Below are 22499 nucleotides of genomic sequence, written 5' to 3' on the forward strand. Positions count from 1 at the left end.
GCAAATCATATTTTTGCTACTTGTAAGATAACTGCAGGATTGGAGATATTTGCATTCATAGTCACTGCTTAAAGTCGTGTGATGAAAGGAGTCACAGACCCCTGAATGCATTTGTCAAAATTCATCAAATGTACATCAGTGTATATAAAAGAATGGTTTTTATTTTTATTTTTTTAAAAGAATGATTTTTAAAATATAAACATCTTATCTCAATAAACCCAACTTAAAAAAGGGTTACCATTTTCTCAGTAGATTCCTATGAGTATATAACCTTATTTGAAGACATTGCTAAAAGCTATGCCCAAGAATGTTATGCCCAGTCAGGGTCTGATTGTCTCCCCAGGGAGCGGTGCCTTGGATTAACTTAGAAGAGTTTGTGGAAAGAACAACCACAATGAGATCACCTCCCTCCGGTCTCTGTGTGTCACTGAGACACACGTGTCCATGGGCCAGTGGGAACAGCACAGAGCTGATTCTACTGGGTTTCAGGATAGAAACCCAGTGCCTAGTGGAGTATCAGGCACATGGCTAGGGAATATTTGTACCTGTTGATGGGTACCATGAAGATTCCCTGCGGTCCCCTAGAGCACACCCCCAGGTGACCCTGTTAGCTCTCTGTCTTTCTTATACCAAAGCCACCCCAAATTGTAGCTCCTTTTCAGGGTCCTAAAGATCTTTACAGATATAGGTGGCACTGGCCATGTACTGGTTTGTTCCAGGGTGTGATCTAGATGGAATCTTCTGGGCATTTTAGATCCTTATTCATCCAGACAGCTATCACAGAGATGCTCTAGAAGCTCATCTCTTTGGTGGTAAAGAATGTGGACATACCTTTCACCAAACCTCAAAGCATTTATACCTTGAACGTAGCTTGGAAAAAACGAGGAGCAAAGCTGATTGACCTGGAAAAGCATATTTGTTCTATCATTTAGTCCCTCTGCTATGATAGTGATGGATAATTACTTTGGGGATTCATTTTGCTTTACTCGCAGAGAGAAAATTTGAGAGTTCATTATTGTTCACATTAAACTCAGGTCTCGAAACAAGAAAACCTTACAATCCCTAAACATGGTATATGTATAAATCTCCTTGAGGAGAGAAGTATTTACAGTGACTTCTTCCTAGTTATGAATTTTATTATATGAAATTCATTTGAGGAAAGAGCTGCACTGAAGCAATACAATATCACAAACATTGTGGATGTCTTTAGCTATTTATATTTCCAGTATGTAGATGTAACAATATTACAAGAAAATCCTTGCATGGTAAAAAAAAATACATCTAGGTTAAGCTGTATCATATTTCTCCAGGAAACTGGCTGAATTCTGTTTTCACCAGTCAGTTAAAATGAAGATGTACAATTATGTGGGAATACCGCTTTCTTTTATGAAATTTAGCCAACCTTAGAAAGAATTTCATAAATGTTAACTACCCACCAAATTTCCAAAATCCTCCAAAGGCTTACCTTGATGACTTTGGCACTTTGTTCCTGGAACGTATGCCCTGCTCTTTTTATATATCACAGAGATACCTGGTCTGAGTTTTCTTTCTTTTTTCTTCTTTTTTTAAATACCAGCAGGATGATGGGGTTGGCCTGAACCAACTCATTCAGCAGTAATTCCTCCGCTGGGAGAAATCTGCAGACCCACCACAGAGGCCAAGAGCTTTCCATCTGATGGAACCAATGGTTTCTAAGAATTGATTGTTTCGTTTTCAGGGATTTTGGTGAGCTGCCTATTAAACACAGTCATTCTTAAAACGGACCTTAAACAAATATATTCAAAATCAAAGGTAACACACCACAATATGATTGCTAATCATTTTCTACTACTTATCCTTCTGAGGTTGTGTACATCGATCATATCTGTATAATGGAAATATAATGGCTACCATCTCTTCCCAACTCCAAGTTCAGTGACATTGGGTTGGTAACCTGAAATTGCCAATTGCTGTAAATCAGCAAAGAACTCAGGGCTGCCTGCCCACTCCCTCCCCCAAACACCCATCCTCTCTTGCCCTCAGAAGTTGTTAAGCATTCACCAGCACATTTAACAGCTTCCTAGTTGAAGTTAATTGGACAACACAACAAAACAAAGAAGATGGAAGCCCCGTGACTGTAACTGTCCCTCCACGCACCGTGGATATTATCATTATACAACTTTACTTACGGAAATTATCTACCCATCCCTTCATTCATTCAATATTTACCTAGTGCTATTATGTACAAAGCACTGTGCTAAGCATTGTTGTAATTAGAGTAAACAGACACTACACAACTCAACGAAGAAATCGTGAGTAAGGAAAAGTACACGTGCTTTGGATTCAAAAAGGATCCAGAGTCTGAACCGGGCTACGCAGGGGTGCACCCACCTTCCCGGTGCTCCTAGGATTGTACTGGTTTTGGCAATAGAAATCCTGTACTATAGGAAACCCTTCTGCCCCCAGACAAAGCAAAAACAATTAGTCATGCTACAACTGTGACACTTAATGATTTTCAACACTTGGACTGGTTACTTTGTGTCTGGGAACTTCCGTTTCCCCATATATGAAAGGAGGGAAAGAAAACTGTTTTTTCAGGGTTGATGTGAAGATCTGTGTTATAGGGGCACCCTACATATGAGAGCATACGGGCACGTAGGACAATGTCTTGCTTAGGCAGTGTGCTCAGTAAATGAGAGTGTTTATTATTCATAATAAAACGCACAATCAACTAGGTAAAGAACCTTGTAGGAGTTGAGACACAAATGTAAATTCTAATAGAAGGTTTTAGAAGATATGATAGAAGACGCAGCATTTGATTTTGATCCTTTAGAATAGAAATTGCCCTTAGCCCATTATATCTTGCCTTCTGTTGTTTTTCAGTACTTGACACCGCGATTTTCAGACCCTTGCTAGCCTGAGTTGGAAACCCAGGTTATGACTTTCTACTTCTGCTCTGACTGGCTCAGACCTGCCCTTCTTCCATGCCTCCAGCTAGGCAGAATGAAGCAGGTATGTAAATTCTGATCTCTGAAAACCTTCAGTAAAATAATGTGTTCGACTTGTATCTTAGTGGGATCAAACTCACTGGGAAACAAGGAAACCAAGATACAATTTTCAGTGCAACTTGAAAGCTATGAAAAGTTCTTAAACATTAGGAGATGCTCAAAAAGGCTCAAACAATATTTCCACTTCATCTCAGTTGCTTCCCAAAGCCTGCAGAGCTGATGAAATACTCACAGGGGTCATTTAAAACCATAAATGGAATCTAAGAAAAACATCACTGTTGTTTGGAACCTTTTTGCATACGGACAGATAGAATTTTGAATAGACATGAAGGTCAGGCACATAGGCAAACATCGACCTCACTGTTGAGGAAGTGCCTTCAGAAAAAGCTTTATACTGTTCATCTTCCTCTTCCTTCAGGGGAAATTACTCTTACTATTCTTATTTTGTGCTTTAGGACTACGTAATTTGAAAGCAGATGCTAAAAGATCACTTTTGGGGGGAGGGTAGGGGAATGTGAGAAGACAGGAGTGGATCCTTGAAGGCATTTGCTGACCAGGTTACAGTTCCGGTGTCTTAGACCGGCTCAAGGAGGGCCCCCATTGATCCTGACCTTGTGGTTTCATGTCCTTTTTCAGTTCCCCCCCTACACAGAATCAAAGCTACTCTGTGTGGTGAGAAGAAGTACAAGTAATAGTGTATGATTTCTGAACCTAGCTCATTAAAGATAAAGTACACCCAGTTAAGTTCAAATTTCACATAATCAACCAAAAAGTTATTAGTATAAATCCATACCAAATATTGCATGTGCCATATTCACACCAAAAAGTTATTTATTGCTTATTGGAAAGTTAATTTAACTAAGTGTCCTGTATTTTTATTTGCTAAATCTAGCAACCCTGTGAAGAGCATTTTGGCTTCCTCCTTCTTTCCTTGGATTGCTCCCCATGTTGTGTAGACAGATGCTCAAGCAGCCTTATGGAGAGGTGCACGTAAAGAAGAGCTGAGTTTGGGGCACCTGGGTGGCTCAGTGGGTTAAGCCACTGCCTTCGGCTCAGGTCATGATCTCAGGGTCCTGGGATCGAGCCCCCCATAGGGCTCTCTGCTCAGCAGGGAGCCTGCTTCCCCTTCTCTCTCTCTGTCTGCCTCTCTGCCTACTTGTGATCTCTATCTGATAAATAAATAAAATCTTTAAAAAAAAAAAAAGAAGAGCTGAGGTGTTCAACCACTGGCTGGTAACAGAATTTGCCCCATGCGTCTCCTTTGTTTGATTATGTTCTTAGTGGCTGCTGGAGACAGTAGATTCCATTAAAAGAGTCATGAATGTTTTTTCCTTATTTTGTCCAAGTGCTCAATACAGCACAATGCCAGGCACTTGAGTGGTTTCAGCTTTGTTAAATGGTATAAAACAGTACTCTGAGCCTCACTTTTGACACTCATAAAATGGGATATAAATGAAACCCACCAAATAGGTATATAACAGTCCCATGTACAAGTGCATCAAAAGAAATAAAATACTTAGGAATAAAGGAGGTAAAAGACTGTACTCTGAAAACTAAGACATCGATGAAAGAAATTGAAGATGGTACAAATAAATGGAAAGATATACTGTGATCATGGGTTGGAAGAACTAATACTGTTAAAATGTCCATACTACTCAAGACAATCCACAGATTCAATGCCATTCCTACCGAAAGACCACCAACATTTTTCACAAAAATGGAACAAATAATCGCAAAATTTGTATGGAACCACAAAAGACCCTGAATAGCTATTGCAATCTGAAGAAATAATAATAAAGCTGCAGGTATCAAGCTCCCAGATTTCACACCATACTACAAAGCTACAGTGATTAAAACAGTATGGTACTGGCACAAAAACAAACACATAGTTAAATGGAACAGAATGGAAAGCCCACAAATAAACCTACAATTATATGGTCAATAAATCTATGACAAAAGAGGCAAAAGTATGTAACAGGAAAAAGTCTCTTCAATAAAGGGTGTTGGGAAAACTGGACAGCCACATGCAAAAGAATAAAACTAGATTACTTTCTTATACTATATACAAAAATAAACTCAAAATGAATTAAAGAGGGGCACCTGGGTGGCTCAGTGGGTTGAGGCCTTTGCCTTTGGCTTGGGTTGTGATCCCGGGGTCCTGGGATCGAGCCCCGCATTGGGCTCTCTGATCGGCAGGGAGCCTGCTTCCCCCCTCTCTCTCTCTGCCTCTCTGCCTACTTGTGATCTCTGCCTGTCAAATAAAATCTTTAAAAAAAATTATTAAAAAAATGAATTAAAGACCTAAATATAGGATGAGAAACCATTAAACTCCTAAAAGAAAACATAGGCAGTAAACCCTTGCACATCAATCTTAGCAAGAGTTTTGTAGATCTGTCTCCTTGGGCAAGGGCAGCAATGGAAAGATAAACAGTTGTGATGACGTCAAACTAAAAAGCTTCCACAGTAAAGGAGACCACCAATAAAACACAAAGGCAATCTATTGAATGGCAGAAGGTATTGCAAATGATGTATCTGATAAGGGTCTAGTATCCAAAATACATAAAGAACTCATACAACTCAAGACCAAAAAAGCAAACAATCTGATGAAAAAATGGACAGAGGACCTGAATAGACATTTTTCCAAAGAAGACATACAGATGGCCAACAGGCACACAAAAAGATGCTTAACATCACTCATCATCAGGGAAATGGAAATGATAAAGAGCGACCATTCATACCTGTCAGAGTGTCTAGTATCAAACAGAAACAACAAGCATTGGCAAAAATATGAAGAAAAGGGAGCCCTCATGCACTGTTGGTGGGAATATAAATGGGTGCAGCCACTACGGAAAACAGTATGGAGGTTCCTCAAAACATAAAATTTGAAATATCATACAATCCAGCAATTCCACTTCTGGATATTTATCTAAAGAAAACAAAAGCACTAATTTGAAAATATATATGCACCCCTATGTTCAGTACAGTACTATTTATGATAGCTAAGATACACAAGTGTATTCACACACACACATACCCACCCACACACACCCACGTGTGTACATAGAGTGGAATATTACTTAGCCATATAAAAGAATGAAGCTTTGCCATTTGCAACAACATGGAAAGATTCAGAGGGTATTACGCTATGTGAAATGAGTCAGACAAAGACAAGAACTATATCATTTGACTTACATGTGGAATCTGAAAAAAAATAACAAACACGGAAACTGGAAACAGGCTCATAAATACAGAAAACAAATTGGTAGTTGCCAGAGGGGAGGGACCTGGGTGCGGGGAGGTGAAGTAGGGAAAGGGGATTTAGAGGTACAAACTTCTAGCTATAAAATACATGAGTCATGGGTATGTAAGCACAGTACAGGGAATAAAGTCAATATTACCGTAATAACCTTATATGGTGACACAAAAACTACGTTTCACTGTGGCGATCATTTCGTAATACATATAAATATCAAATCATTATGTTCTACACTTGAAACTAATATAATATTATGTGTCAACTGTGCTTCAAAAATATGTGTATTTAACACCCCCCCCCAACAGCCCCATATCTACCATCTTGCAAAGATGAAATGAATTAATAGACTTAGAAACGTGTCAGGCTCATGAGAAGGGCTGAGCACACATGGGAAGAGTATTCCTTTATCTCAGTGATTAGCTTGCATTAGAATCACATGAAAGGCTGTTAAGATTGTGATTATCAGCACATCTTGTTTTATTTTGCTCTGCTTTATTGCACTTTGCAGATACTGCATTTTTTTCAAAACTGAAGTTCTTCTGGCGACCCTGCGTTGACCAAGTCTTTCCAGGTCATTTTTCCAAAAGCATTTGTTCATCTCATGGCTCTGTGCCAGAGGAATTGCTTTGGTAATTCTCAAACTATATCGAACTTTCTCATTATTATTGCATTGTTATGGTCATCTGTGATCAGTGAACTTTGATGTTATAGTTGTGTCCTGGGGACCATGAACCACACCTATATAAGACCATGAACTTGATGTATAAATGTTGAGTGTGTTCTGACTGCTCCATAGACTGGCCATTCCCCCATCTCTCTCCTTCTCCTTGGGCTTCCCCATTCCCTGGGACAAAACAGTATTGAAATTAGGCCAATTACTAACTCTAGAGTCCTTGAAATGTTCAAGTGAAAGCAAGAGTCATAGGTCTCTCACTTTAAAGAAAATTAGAAATGATTTCACTTATTGATGAAGACATGTCAGAAGCCAAGATAGGCTGGAAGCTAGACTTCTTATCCCAAACAGTCAGCCTGTTGAATGCAAAGGAAATGTTCTTGAAGGACATTAAAAGTGCCACTCTAGTGAACACATGAATGATAAGAAAGCAAAAGTGCCTTATTGCTGATATTAAAAAAATGTTTAGTGGTCTGGGTAGATCAGACCAGACACAACATTCCCTTTAGCCAAAGCCTAATCCTGACTAAGGCCCCATATCTGTTCAAATCTGTGAAGGCCAAGAGAGGTGAGAAGTCAGAGGAGAAAAGTCTGAAGCTAGCCAAGGTTGGTTCATGAGGTTTAAGGAAAGCAGTGATCTCTATAATGTAAAAGTACAAGGTGAAGCAAATGTTGATATAGAAGTTACATCAAGTTATTCAGAAGATCCAGCTAAAATAATTCACAGTGGTGGCTACACTAAAAAACATTGTCAGTGTAGACAAAACAGCCTTCTATTGGAAGAGGATGTCATCTAGGACTTTCAGAGCTAGACAGGAGAAATCCATATCTGGCTTCAAAGCTTCAGAGAGTCAACGCCCATTATCAAAGACTCTCTCTATAGGGGCTAATGCAGCTGGTGACTTTAAATTCATTAATGCTTAATTACCATTCTGAAAATCCTAGGGCCCTTAAAAATTATGCAAAATCTACTTTGCCTGTGCTCTGTAAATGAAACAACAAATCCTAGAAAACAGCACCTTTTTTTTTTTTTTTAAAGATTTATTTATTTATTTGAAACAGAGGTTGGGCAGAGGGAGAGGAAGAGAGGGAACCTCAAGCAGATTGCCTACTGAGCACAAAGCTTGACCTGGGGCTCGATCTCACAACCTATTAGATCATGACCTGAGTGGAAATCAAGAGTTGGATGCTCAACCAACTGAGCCACTCAGGTCCCCACCATCTTCTTTTTAAAGATTTATTTAGCTAGCACATCTTTTTACAGCATGGTTTACTGAATATTTGAAGCCGACTGTTGAGAACTGATGCCCAGAAAAAAGATTTCTTTTAAAATGTTACTGATCACATCAATTAGAGAAAAGAAAAAATATATATATTATCATTTCAGTAGATGCAGAAAAAGCATTTGACAAAGTATAACACCAATTCATGATAAAAGGTTTAGAGGGAATCACCTCAACATATAAAAGGCCACATATGAAAAGCCCACTGCTAACTTCATGCTCAACAGTGAAAAACTGAGAGCTTTTCCTTAAGATCAGGAATGAGACAAAGATGTCCACTCTTACCAATTTTATTTCACACAGTACTAGAAGTATAGCCACAGCAATCAGACAAGAAAAAGGAATAAAAAGTATCCAAGTTAGTAAGGAAGAAGTAAAATTTTCACTATTTGTAGATGACCTGATACTATATATAGAAAACCATAAAGACTCCACCAAAAAACTACTGGAAGTGATAAATGAATTCAGTATGGTCCCAGTATACCAAATCAGTATTCAGAGATCTGTTGCATTTGTAAACCTTAATAATGAAGTAGTGAAAAGAGAAATTAAGAAAACAGTCTAGGGGCGCCTGGGTGGCTCAGTGGGTTAAGCCGCTGCCTTCAGCTCAGGTCATGATCTCAGAATCCTGGGATCGAGCCCCGCATCAGGCTCTCCACTCGGCGGGGGGCCTGCTTCCTCATCTCTCTCTGCCTGCCTCTCTGCCTGCTTGTGATCTCTGTCAAATAAATAAATAAAATCTTAAAAAAAAAAAAGAAAAGAAAACAGTCTATTCACAATTACACCAAAAATAACAAAATACCTAGGAATAATCGTAACCAAGGAGGTGAAAGACCCATATTCCAAAAACTATAGAACAATGATGAAAAAAATTGAAGGTGACAAAAATGGAACAGTATTCTATACTCTTGGATTGAAAGAATAAATATTGATAAAATTCCCATACTACCCAAAGCAATCTACATATATAATGCAAGCTGTATTAACATACCAACAGCATTTTCCACAGAACTGGAACAAATCATTCTAAAATTTTTATGGAACCAAAAAAGACCTCGCGTAGCCAAAGCAATGTTGAAAAAGAAGAATACAACTAGAAGTATCATAGTCCCAGATTTCAAAATATATTATAAAGGTCTATTAATCAAAATAGTATGGACGTGAAGCTTGCTTAAGATTCTCTCCCTCTCAATAAATAAATAAATAAAATCACTCCATAATCCAGTAATCACACTATTGGGTATTTACTCAACTGCAGCATTATTTACAATAGCGAAATTATGGAAGCAACCCAAGTGTCCATTAATAGACAAATGGATAAAGAAGAGGTGATGCAGGGGCACCTGGGTGGCTCAGTGGGTTAAAGCCTCTCTGCCTTCGGCTCAGGTCATGATCCCAGGGTCCTGGGATCGAGCCCTGCTTCGGGCTTTCTGCTTGGCGGGGAGCCTGCTTCCCCCTCTTTCTCTCTGCCTGCTTGTGATCTCTGTCTGTCCAATAAATTAAAAAGAAGAAGAAGAAGAAAAAGAAGAAGAAGAAGAGGTGATACATACATACAATGGAATGTTACTCAGCCCTAAAAAAGAACCAAATCTTGCCACTTGTAAGAACATGGATGGATCTAGAGAGTGTAATGCTAAGTAAAGTAAGTAGGTAATAGAAAGATGAACACCATACGGTTTTACTCATATGTGGAAGTTTAGAAACAAAATAAATGAACAAATGAAAAAAGACACAAACAAAAAACCTGACTCTTAAATATAAAGAGCAAACTGATGGTTACCAGAAGGGAGATGGGTGGGGCATGGGCGAAACAGGTGAAGGGGATTAAGGGTACATTTATCATGCTGAATACTGAGGAATGTATAGAATTTCGGAATCACTGTGTTGTATGCCCGAAACTATTACATCACTGTACATAAATTATATTGAAATTAAAAAAAAAAATGTTACTGCTCATTGACAGTGCACCTGGTTACCCAAGAGCTCTGATGGAGATGTACAATGAGATTCATGTTATGGATTCACGGGAAGAAACCAAAATATCGAATTGTGCAGAAATTTGAAAGAAGCTGATTGCAACCCTCATGCATGACTTTGAGGGGTTCTAGAGTTCAGTGGAGGAAGTCACCGCAGATGTGGAAAGAACAAGAGAATGAAGAAGAACAAGAGAAAGAAAAGAGAACTAGAATTAAAGCAGAGCCTAAACCGAAACTGAATTGTATAATCTTATGATAAAACTTGAGTTGATAACACATGGCTTCTTATGGATGAGCAGGGAAAGTGGTTTCTTTTGATGGATAGATTCAACTCCTCGTGAAGATGCTTTGAAGACTGTTGAAATGACAATAAAGGACTTGGAATATAACATAAATTTAGTTGATAAAGCACTGGTAGAATTTGAGAGGACTGAGTCCTATTTTGAAAGAAGTTCTAGTGTGGGTAAAATGTTTCCAAACAACATTGCATGCTTCAGAGAAATCATTTATGAAAGGAAGAGCCTACTGATTTTGCAAACCTCAATGTTGTCTTATGATAACAGTACATTTTTGCTATTTTAAGCCACCCAGCCTTCAGCAACTACCACCCCAATCAGTTAGCGGCCATCAACATTGAGGCAAGACCCTCCATCAGCAAATAGATGATGACCTACAGACTACAGAAAGCTTAGATGATGGTCTCGGCAGTTTTTAGCATCAAAGATTTTTTTTTTTTAAAGGTATGGCACTGTTTTTTAGACATCATGCTATTTATTATACACTTAATATACTACAGTATACTGTGAGCACAGCTTTTTTTTTTTTAAGATTTTATTTATTTTTTGACAGACAGAGATCACAAGTAGGCAGAGAGAGAGGAAGGGAAGCAGGCTTCCCGCTGAGCGGAAAGCCCAATGAGGGACTCGATCCCAGGACTCTGGGATCATGACCTGAGCCAAAGGCAAGAGGCTTTAACCCACTGAGCCACCCAGGGACCCCAGTGGACACGGCTTTCATATGCCTTGGGAAACCAAAAGATTCACTTGACTTGCTTTATTGTGGTGGTCTGGAACTGAACTCACAGTATCTTTAAGATATGCCTGTAGTGAGCCCCATTTCCCTGAGTTTCTGATGCAGTAGGTATGGGTGTGGCCCGATCATGCTTATGTTTCTAATTTGAGACTGAGCCTCTGTTTGGGCTTAATGCTGTCAATAACTCTGACCATGCGGGGAAAGTGCCTTCTCACTTCTGCTTATAAATGATTTGTGTTGGCTGGGTATAGACCTCAGCCCAGGCACAGCTGTCAAGAGCGTGAAGTCTGATTTCTCTTAACATAAGTAGGCACATAAGTCTCTGATTTATTTCTGATTATAATCAATACCTCTAGACCAAGGGATGCTCTTAGCTAGCAGGAAGTCTAAAATAGCAGAAAGAAAGCAGCCTCTGTACTAAATGAGCTCTGCTCAACTACTACTCTTTTTGCTGGTTTCTGGATTCTGGTCACACTGTACTTGAAAGCTAAATCTATATATTCAGCAGAAGTCCACACTGTACTCCAATGTGGGGGGTGGGGATTTACAGGAAATAGTAAATTTTGCTGCAGTACATCAGAAGTAAACATTTTTTGTTCTCCTAATTGACAGAAGTTTAAAACATGTCCTCCCCCTTACCTCCATGGGTGTGTGTGCTGTCTCTCTCTAAAATAAAGAAATAAATCTTTAAAATAAAGATTAATAGGAGAAAAGTCATATGAACTTTATAAACATTTTTAATGAATGGTGGCTTCACAGAAAAGAAGTAAAAACCCAAAGAATTGGTTGGACCTGGTGGCTTATATATTATTTTAACAAAAAAAAGAACACAGTGTGGAGAAATGACTACACAAAGAAGGGGGAGATTCTGGACTGAGAGGCAGTAAATGTTGGACAGTGACTAGCAAATGAATAGGAGCTAGAGTTCGTTCAGTAAAGTTTGTTACGTAGACTCCAGTTGTCTCCACTGATAAGAGAGAGTTTTCATTTAAATGCATTGTGAAGGGGCGCCTGGATGGCTCAGTTGGTTAAGCAACTGCCTTCGGCTCAGGTCATGATCCTGGAGTCCTGGGATCGAGTCCCGCATTGGGCTCCCTGCTTGACAGGGAGTCTGTTTGTCCCACTGACCTTCTCCACTTAATGTGCTCTCTCTCTCTCATTCTCTCTCTCTCAAATAAATAAATAAAATCTTTAAAAAAATGCATTGTGAATAACCATCTTTCAGTTATCAGTGTGGTAGAGCCTTTTCTGTTGTATATGACCAACACCTCAAAATCTTGTTAATTTCACCCTTGGTAACAGACACACTTATTGGTCAATTAATGAAACAGCATTTATGGAGCACTATCTCTGTGCCATTGAATGTGGACATACTGAGTATCCTATAGTGCCCACTAACTTCAATTACACTGGGCTTTAGCAAACACGTTTTATGACCCCTAGCTTTCACATTTTGTGTTTCTTGGCTTTGAAAAGGTAAATCTAGGGGTGCCTGGGTGGCTCAGTTGGTTAAGTGTCTGCCTTTGGCTCCGGTCATGATCTCAGAGTCCCAGGATGGAGCCCCATATCAGGCTCCCAGCTCAGCAGGGAGTCTGCTTCTCCCCCTGCCCCTCCCCCTGCTCCTGTTCTCTCTCTCTTTCTCCTCCTCTCTCTCACTCTCCCTCAAGTAAATAGATAAAACCTTTTTTTTTTAAAAGGTAAATCTAGTTTTTAATGTACCAAATAATGTAAACTTCCCTTCATTTCCACTGTTTCTTCAAGAAATGAGCATTACAAACGAAAATCTTTGTTCTTAGAAATTACTGTTGCAACAATGACAATCTTCTATGTAGGAAACCAAAAATGTATCTGATGAAAGTAAAGAAAAATCTAAATTATGATTTACTGCTTATGAAAATGATTTTGTTTATGAAATGAAGTTTAGTAATCTCCCACTGAATACAGTAATTTAAGCAAATTTTACATTAGGAATGAATCGTCATGGGACTTTTCTACTGTGACATTGTAAGATTTTAATGGCCATTTGTTTTAAAGCAAGTCTGCAAAGACTCGGTCAAGTGCCAGAGCTGTTTGTGATGACGAAGTGCTCAAAGTGAATTGCTTTGAAAGAAAACACTACTTTTTTTGTTTTTGAAACAAATTTGTGTAAGTACTAGACATATCCCAGAATCTGTAAATCATCTTCTCTGACTGTAAACTGAAAAAATCCAATTTTATCTCTTCTTGTTTGTGTCTTTCAGATCTTTGAAAACCTTCTACCTCTATTCTTTGTGGCAGCAAAGAGTTGTCACGCATTATCTTTGCTAGTGTAACATCTCTCCTTCACATGTCCTTATTATGCAAACAGGCAATGCTTTGTTGACTGGCTTATGCTTTTCTGTTCTTCAAAATTGGTCATGAAAATGTGATTTTAACTTCTGCGGGATCCACACTGATTTACAAATATAACCACTGTTAGAACTGCAATTGCCTGTATTTCAAGGACTGCTATTTATCGTCTGGTCACATAAAATCAATGAGAATACAAATTAATATTGTCCATTTTCACAAATGAATGAGATTGGCTGCCAATTTTCAAAGAGCAAAGCATGTGTCTTCATTTGATTGAACGGTTCTACAGTTGTATTTACGGATTCAAAGCAAAGCAAAGAACTGGGGGAAGGAGAGATTATTTCGCTTTGAGGGCCTTAATTTTGCTTCTGATTTGCTTGCTTTAATCATCTTCAACCTATAAACTTGGACCACCTCCAGGGCCAGATCCAGGGTAGGTAGGATTTGATGATTATATAGTTTGGAGGGCCCTCTTTAGGAAAACAGTCTGAAAGATATTTTACTTAAGCAAAATTTACAGAAATAGATCATCACATGAGCTCAATATCAAGGCTTCTCACCAAGCTAAGAAGGGATCCATTCTGTGATGCAAGTTCTAAGCCTAAAGATTAAGCTCTGTTACCATCACTGTAAATCACAGTCCATCTCTGGATTTACGCGCCTATCCAAAATGGTACATGAAGCTGTGAAACCCCCCCCCCCCCCAATCAGAAGCACGGTGTGACTGATTCATCTATGGCTTATGGAAATCAATTTTATTACTTAGTCATGTTACGTAGGAAAAGCCCTGGGAAGAAAAGGAATATATCCATATTGACACATTGGGAAAAGATTTTTGCTTAGCACATGGCAGAGCTCTTTGTGGGAATGCCACATGGCCAATCTGCTTATACCAGGAGGACTGTCGGTACAATCTGTAGACTGCATGGTGACTGGCTGTTATCAGGGTTATTAAAAAAAAATTTAAAAGAAGTTAATGTTAGTTTTGTCATTTAAAAAAGTAGTCCAAGATCTTCAAACGTATTGTTTGTATTACACAGCAAACTATTTTGTTGCATTTGTGGATAGATAAGTAGGAAAACAAGGCAGTCTATTCTGCGGGCAAATATGTAGCAGAGAAAAACCAAGGCTACTATATCAGAGTTGGAGAAATCCTTAAATCCTGTGGGACTTGGAGACTTTGCAGAAGCAGTGGAACTTTTTTTTTTTTTTTTTTTTTTTTTTTTTTAAATAGCAAGAGTAAGGATATGTTGTAAGCAGCAGAAACTATTCTAAATCAGATGGGAACATCAATTTTGGGTGCAACGAACAGAAGAGTTTTAGCAAAATAGCAGGTTCCTGGGAAGGAGACTCATGGATATCCTTTTGAAGAGACAGATGAAGACCACATCACTATAAGAAAAGGCCTTGAAAGTCATACTAAAAATTTGAGTTTTAATGTTAATGGACCTCAAAGCTTCATCTCTACACCAACAACTTCAGCCTTACCGCAGAACTGATTTTATAGCTCTATATCTCTATATCTATCTATATATATTGTCAAGCCTCATCCCAGTCCTGCTGGATCTGAAACTCTGGGCTGAGGCCCAACAACCTGTTGAAACAAGCCTTCTCAGTGTTTCTGATGCCTACTGGAGAACCAGTGCTCTAACTTACAGATTTCTGAAAGGAATGGAATGCTTGTAAAGCAGTGTTTCTGAAAGATTAAGCTGGCAACTACGGGTTAGAAAGATTGGATAAAGAAGGGATTGAGGGAGGGAATGTCTATTTTCCAACATAATGTCTCAATCAGCAAAACGCATATCAATTATGATACCTGGGGCTGAATTCCAAAGCTGTTCATCAAGTCTCTGGGATCTTCATTGTATAATGTATTACAGTGTATCACCATGTATCACATGTATTACAATGTATTACATAGTACAATGTCTTAGATTGCCACAGTATACCTTAGTGAGCGTGCTTTAAGTTTTTCTAACAATCAGTTAAATGCTTTCATTTTATTATATAGTGAATGCTAATTTAATGACTTGTAGCTAGTAACTAGTAGGAGGAACCTTCATCTTTGGCCCGAAGTACAATAAAAATTCAGCAGCCTTATAAATACACATTAGATAGATGGGGAGCCATTTTTATGGAATGAACCTGGGTGTTTCAAGGGAGCTTTAAAAGAGACACTCCCTCCCAGACATAATAACTTCAAATAAATATGTGTGAACGTGTAGTACCACAGGTTATTTAGGAGAGAGGAAGAAGGTGGAGGGACGGGAGAAAAAGGAAAGACAGAATGGTTGTTCTGAGCAGTAAATGTAAGGCAGTGGAAGAGGTATAAAAAGGGAAGGACAAAAAGAAAGAAGAGAAAAGCAGCGGGAACATATAAAATAATGTGCCTTAAAAGTCCATCCAGGGGCGCCTGGGTGGCTCCGTGGGTGAAGCCGCTGCCTTCGGCTCAGGTCATGATCTCAGGGTCCTGGGATCGGATCCCGCATCGGGCTCTCTGCTCAGCGGGGAGCCTGCTTCCCTCTCTCTCTCTCTCTGCCTGCCTCTCTGTCTACTTGTGATCTCTGTCTGTCAAATAAATAAATAAAATCTTAAAAAAAAAAAAAAAGTCCATCCAATCTGTCAGTGGCCAGGTCTCGGTGAATCAGCAGAGCAGGGAACCCGTGGGGCTCTAAGGGTTTGGTAATGAGCCTCACTCTTGACAGCAGCGCTGTAAAGATCTTTTGCTCCTGTGCCTCAGGGCAAAAAAAACAAAAAACAAAAAAAACCCCCAAACTGTAATGCTGGTGGACAGCTGCCCTTTACGTGTTTTCTTAAGTTTGAAATCTTGGCACTTCTTATATACTCATCCATAGAAAACCTGCTGTGTGAGAAACACGCAGAAAATGTACTTATGGAACCCCATGTGTGAAGCGATATTGTTTACATAAGGCTTACACAATTTGAGAATAACGCAATTTGACAGAAGAGACAGGTTGATAAAGTGTCTGCGGTATCTTTTTTTTTTTTTTTTTTTTTGCTTTAGAGTTGAATGGGTAGAACATAACCATGGGAAAGCCAAGAGCTGGCCCCGATTTCTGGCTCGGGTACTGACATCCGGTATGATTCAGGAGAAGAGACATGGCTTCCACCCCACGCTCATTATGGAGCAGGACCCGGGGGCAGAAGGGTGTGCGGGTTGGTACAGCGTTCTGGTATTCTCATTTTTCATCAGATTAGAAGGTGATTCGGTAGACGACATCTGAGCCTCGTGTGCCATGGCCAGTCTCCCCGCAGATCAGGCTGGAAACAGAGAGCTTTCCAGCAAGGCTGACCCTCCAATATTGTTCATGCTGGAACAGCACAGGGCAGCTGGTCAGGAGAGCCGGGGAAAGGCCTGGGAGAGTGTGATGAGTAAGACCTGGAAATTGGTCAGACCCTGGCAGAAGTATGATGTCAGGGCCTAGAGCCACAGAAGCCCAGAATCAGAACACATACGTAGGCTCCATGTCAAATTAAGGCAGTGGGATGAGCAAGGGAGGCGGTCAGGGCCCAGATGCAACCTAGGAAAGACCACACCTCCCCGGTGTGTGTCCAGAGCTCACCGCGTGCTAGGTGTGGATCTTAGCCCTTCGACGGCATTAAGTCATTAACCCTCACAAACCTTGCAAGGGCTGGTACTCTTGTAATACCCATTTTACAGAGGAAGGGACTGACACACAGAAAGTTAAGATGACATCACTGGGCAGCAGCTTGAAGGCTGGGCACCCAGGCAAGCTCTCCACATGCTTGAATTTCACAGGACTGGAAAAAATGGAGGTGGTCTTATGCACGTAGATTGGAAACAAAGGACCCGACATCTAGATTAATTTTCGGCTCTAGTCAAAAGCTTCCTTCCTCTAGGCTTCCTGGGAGGGTATTAACCGATCACAGAATGGAAAAGCTTACAGCAGAGCAATCTGGCCCCTCCCCACCCCAAGAAGCAGGTGCATGAATTTATTCTACTGTTCCCAGTCTATTGCAACATTGGCGTGCTCCCCCAGACCCCAGGACTCAGAGGATCAATGGTCCCTGGCAGGACAGGAGAACGGGCTCACTAGCATTACAAGACCGCAGCTTTAACACAAACTCTGCGTTTACTTACCAGAAAACAGAGGAGAATATTTGCAGTTATGTAACTCCTATGGACCAAAGAGTCTTCGGAACTGGGTAATTCTACTCCTAGACATGGACCACTAACCGTGGGGAAGAGGGGAAGATGTTGACCGCACCGTTCAGAAGAAAACCTTCGCTCTCACACACACCACTCTGAGTGACATGGGGTGGGAGGAAACCTCACTTGGAGAACACACTTGTTGAGATCCTCTTGGTTAAGCTGTGTTTAGGAAGAGCACATCCGTGGACCATGTTGAAAAATAACACCACAGTACACTGCCAATCCTCACAGCACTTAACAGCGATATTACAAGAAAATACATTTCTCTTTCCAGAAAGAATATGCCCTGCGAAGATTATGCCTTGGGCGCTCATTTTTCTGTTGAACTGTTTCTTTTGAAAAAACATCAGTTGCTTTTCAAATGAATGTCTTGTTAGTTTCCCCTTCCCTCCAAGCGGGAGAAGAAATTTCAGAGCTTAGAAAGGAGACTTAAAAGAAAAAATTCCTCAAACTTTGGATCAGGCTTTGGAGCATCGTGAATGATCAGGTAAATGCTGACGAGCTGAAGTCCTGAGTTGGTTAGAGCTATTAAATCATGGAATTATAGATGTGGAATCACATAATTAGAGGTTTTTATTTTACAGATGAGGAAACTAGACCTCAGATGACTCTCAAAAGCTCATGGAGCTGGGAGGTCACCAAGATGAGCCATTCTTTCTATTGTTTTCTCTTCTTGCTCTGCTACCCACTAAATCGAAAATTTTTTGCAAATACTTCTGGTGGGCTTTTTTTCCCTCACATGTGAAATAAACACTGGTATTCTATCTTACTGTTTAAAAATGCATGGGAAACTAAAGAACTAAAGTCAAGGGCTTGAAGAGATATTTGTAGACCCATGTTCATAGCAGCATTGTTCACAATACCGCCAAGCTGAATGCAACCCAATGGTCCAGAGATGGGTAAAGGATAAAAACCAAACAACCAAAAAACCAAAAACATGATATGTGCATATAATAGAATACTATTCAGCCTTAAGAAGGAAGAAAATCCTAATGCATGCTATGACAGGGATGTACTTTGAGGACATTCTGATAGGTGAAATAAGCCAGTCAGAAAAGGAAAAATGCTATATGATTCCATTTACATGAGGTTCTTAGAGTACTCAGATTCATAGAGACAGAAAGTAGCATGGTGGGACGCCTGGGGGCTCAGTGGGTTAAGCATCTGCCTTTGGCTCAGGTCATGATCCCAGGGTCCTAGGATCGAGTCCCGGCATCAGGCTCCTTGCTCAGTGGGGAGCCTGCTTCTTCCTCTGCCTGCTTGTGCATTCTCTCTTTCTCTATCTCTGACAAATAAATAAATAAAATCTTAAAAAAAAAAAAAAAAAAGGAGCATGGTGCTTCTAGGGGCTGGGGAAGGGAGAATGGGGAGTTAATGATCAATGGGTACAGAGCCGGAGCTGGGGAAGAAAGAAAAGTTCTGGAGATGAATAGCAGTCCTGGTCGCAAATCAAGGTGTTTGTACTAATGCCACTGAACTATACACTTAGATGTGGTAAAGATGGTAAATTTTACACGCGTGTTTCGCCACAACTCAAAAGAAATTTGAATAAGAGCAAAAAAATGCATGGGAAAAGGTAGTTCTCTTTGGGAAAAGATAGACAAGGCCCTTATGACTGTGCCATTATTTTATTCTTTAAAAAGCTATGCTCCTTCTAAGATGTCTTCACGAAAGGGATGCATTTACCCTATCAAACTCCTCTACAAATAAAATGGAGATATGGGCTCGGTCCAGTTAAGTAGTTTACATGGTGGATTTATCAAATCTATTTGATAAAGGGGAAATGATTAGGAGTGTCTTTATTCCAGTGGACAAACTGCACGGAAGTTCAAGAACACAAGGCACTGGGGTCTTCTTCCCAGAACAGCATGTGAGGGTTCTAAAGGCCCTGGTGCATTCTGGAAAACATGTTCAGCACCCCTTTGGAACACAGATTCCAGGAATAACCTAGTATATCCTGAGGTGTTCCACTGGAAAATCCACAATTAGAAATTCTACAGAGAAAGCTAGAGGCATAGTTCTAATTTTCAGATCTATGCTCGCCTGACAAGAAAACAATGCATTATTATACGCTGCTTTCATCTGGCAAAGTACAGCATGAAACCCACAGACTTAAGGATGTGACTCGCTTTTCTACAAAAAAATAAAGGCAGTATATAACTTACACTGAACATTTCAACCGTTATGTCAATTTATTTAAGAAACTGTATAATCTCAATCTAGACTTACTTCAGGGGGTTTTCGTAAATATTAGCGAATTATCATTTTTATTCTGAATGGGGGCATATGACAGGAGAACAAAGCACCGCTGTTATTCTGTTGAGTGGAGATTGTCTGATGATTCATAATAATTTTTAAAAAACCCACTTTCCTAAGCCACCTTATAAATTCATCTTTTCACCATATGCTAATACAGGGTTAAGCTCTACGGGTTCCCTTTTCAGGTGTTTAAAACTTATGACATATCTGAAAGGTGAATTTGGCATTAAACCAACATTTTCCTATTGTCAGCTCTGCAGAGTCAATATATCATAGTCCCAGAAGAGTAGGTTGTGTTCCTCTTTGTCTCTACCATCATTAACAAAACTGACAGCGAAGCGCTAATTCCGGAACTGTTCCTGGATTATTGATGTATAAAGCAGAAAGGACAGAGCCTGATTGTCAGATGTTGAGCCGGGTTTCCATTAATGATAATAAACACCTGCACAGTTTGACTCGGAAAGAAGGGCCCAACTGATCAGAACATTGGAGGTCAGGAAAAAAAAAAATAAGAAAAACACAATTACAGTGACTTTTCAGAATCTTTCACCCTTAAAATAAAAAGGAAGAATACTCAGAAGTGTTTTTTTAAACTTTTATTTTAGATTTTATCTATTGGAGAGAGAGAGCATGAGCAAGGACAGAGGCAGAGGGAGAAGCAGGCTACCTGCTGAGACGGACACCAGGCTCGATCCCAGGACTCTGGGACCATGACCTGAGCTGAAGGCAGATGCTTAACCAATGAAGCCACCTGGGCTCATTGAAAACAGAAGCATATAAAGGTCCTTTAGGGACAAACAAAAAACGAAGAGAGGTTTGATATACCAAGAATTCCATTTTGGTCTTTTCTCACCATTTACTGAAAGAAAAACAACTTTCCTCAGAATTGGTACATGGCTAAAGGCCACTTGGCTGTTTTCGAGGTTCATCTTCTCTGGGTCTGTGGGTTCTTCCAAGCACACCTAGATCCCAGATCTTTGCCCCAGTTCCAAAGTGAGACAAGCCAGTATCCCAATGGTATGGGATACTTCCAAATAGGGCTGGATGACTACTATTGGTGACTTGGACCTAGATTTTTCTTTAGAAGGCTTTTAGGATTTCTCCATTATGATCATCCTACAACCCTCAGATTGCTAGAAGGTAACTCCCAATGCTAGTTACTCATCCGATTTCAGTGTCCCCACCTTCCTTCCTGATAGAACTCTGATTCTGTTTGGGGACAAAATCTGCCCTCCTGAAAACTTTCTCATCCCCTCTCTTCTTCCTCCCCTACTTCCTCACCCTTGGTCTCTACCCGCACCCCTCCTCCCCCAAACACACACACACACACACGCACACACACACACACCACGCACACACACACTCCATAGCTAGAGGTGGCCACGGCATAATTTAGGTCACTAATGTGTAAGCGGAAATTGCTGCCTAGAGCGTCTAGGCAAACTCTGTAGAAAGGCAAGTGACCTAACCGCTGGCTGCCCTTTGCCTTTTGCTTCCTGCTTGAAACAGGACATGGAGTTGGAGTGGAGTAGCCATCCCGGCATGCCCATGAGATGAGCTTACCCTGGTCTCACGCTGAGCAGAAATACGAAAAAGCCCGAATCCCGATTAGCCCCCCCGGAGCACCAGCTCTGAACAGCTCCCTTCCGGACTCCTAGCTACGTGAGAACCAGAAAAACAATGAGAATCATACCCCAAATTTATTTAAGCTCTCTCTTTCCAGCTTCCTGTTACTTACAGACAAGTTTAGTTCCTATTCACGGGAATATTTCAGAGCAGAAAATTCAAAAGCAAAATACACTGGAGTCTTTAATGAATGGCATTTCCCTAGGCTAACTTGCTTAATTATGAGGATGTTTAGTTAATATACAAATTATGAAGCTTGCAATAATTGGCTCTGATCAGCGTCCTCATTATTATCATTAAAGAGATTTTTATTCAGAACTCATTTGCATGGGGAAGCTCGCTCAGCTATTTACCTGGTGAATGGTTTTCTATATTGGAAGCCTCTCTCAGGCTTGGAAATCATTGAGGAGAGTCTGCAGGCTCCCGGAGGATTACAGCAAGGGGGGAGTTTTATAGCTGCATGACTTTCTTGGCGACGTCGCAGCATGTTGAAACTGTTTCCATGAAAGTCGTTGCAAACGATCTTTAACGAAGACTGGTTATTTGTGAGGTTTGATATGATTTAATATCTTTATATATTAAAGCACATTCAAGCTTGTCGCATCATTCTGTGGTTTGTAATGATGTCATTCACATCCCGATTCCCATCCGCTTCCTTGAGCGGGACAGAAAATGATGGTGTTCCAATGGATCAAGCTGGGAATTTCTTCTCACTCTGGGCATGCCCACGGGTGTTTCACATTGTGAATATTATCTGTTCTGTTTCTTGAAAGAGGGGGAAAAAAAAAAGTCGAGGGATGCTTTATACACAAAGAACGAAACTCTCTAATGAGTACCTTCGGCAGTCATACCTAGGCAGCTGACAGCAGCTCTGTTCTAGT

At 40.2% G+C, this 22499-nt stretch overlaps 1 long non-coding RNA gene across 1 annotated transcript; it reads left to right on the forward strand.

Annotated features, from left to right (window-relative positions):
- The first annotated feature begins 1576 nt into the window (after positions 1 to 1576).
- Positions 1577 to 22224, forward strand: LOC309861732. Its single transcript, XR_014310161.1, has 3 exons — positions 1577 to 1725; positions 2863 to 2991; positions 21502 to 22224. It is a non-coding gene; the product is annotated as an uncharacterized lncRNA (long non-coding RNA).
- The last annotated feature ends 275 nt before the right edge of the window (positions 22225 to 22499 follow it).

The sequence above is a fragment of the Mustela nivalis genome, assembly GCF_964662115.1.
Source record: "Mustela nivalis genome assembly, chromosome: 3".
Classification (NCBI taxonomy): Eukaryota; Metazoa; Chordata; class Mammalia; order Carnivora; family Mustelidae; genus Mustela; species Mustela nivalis.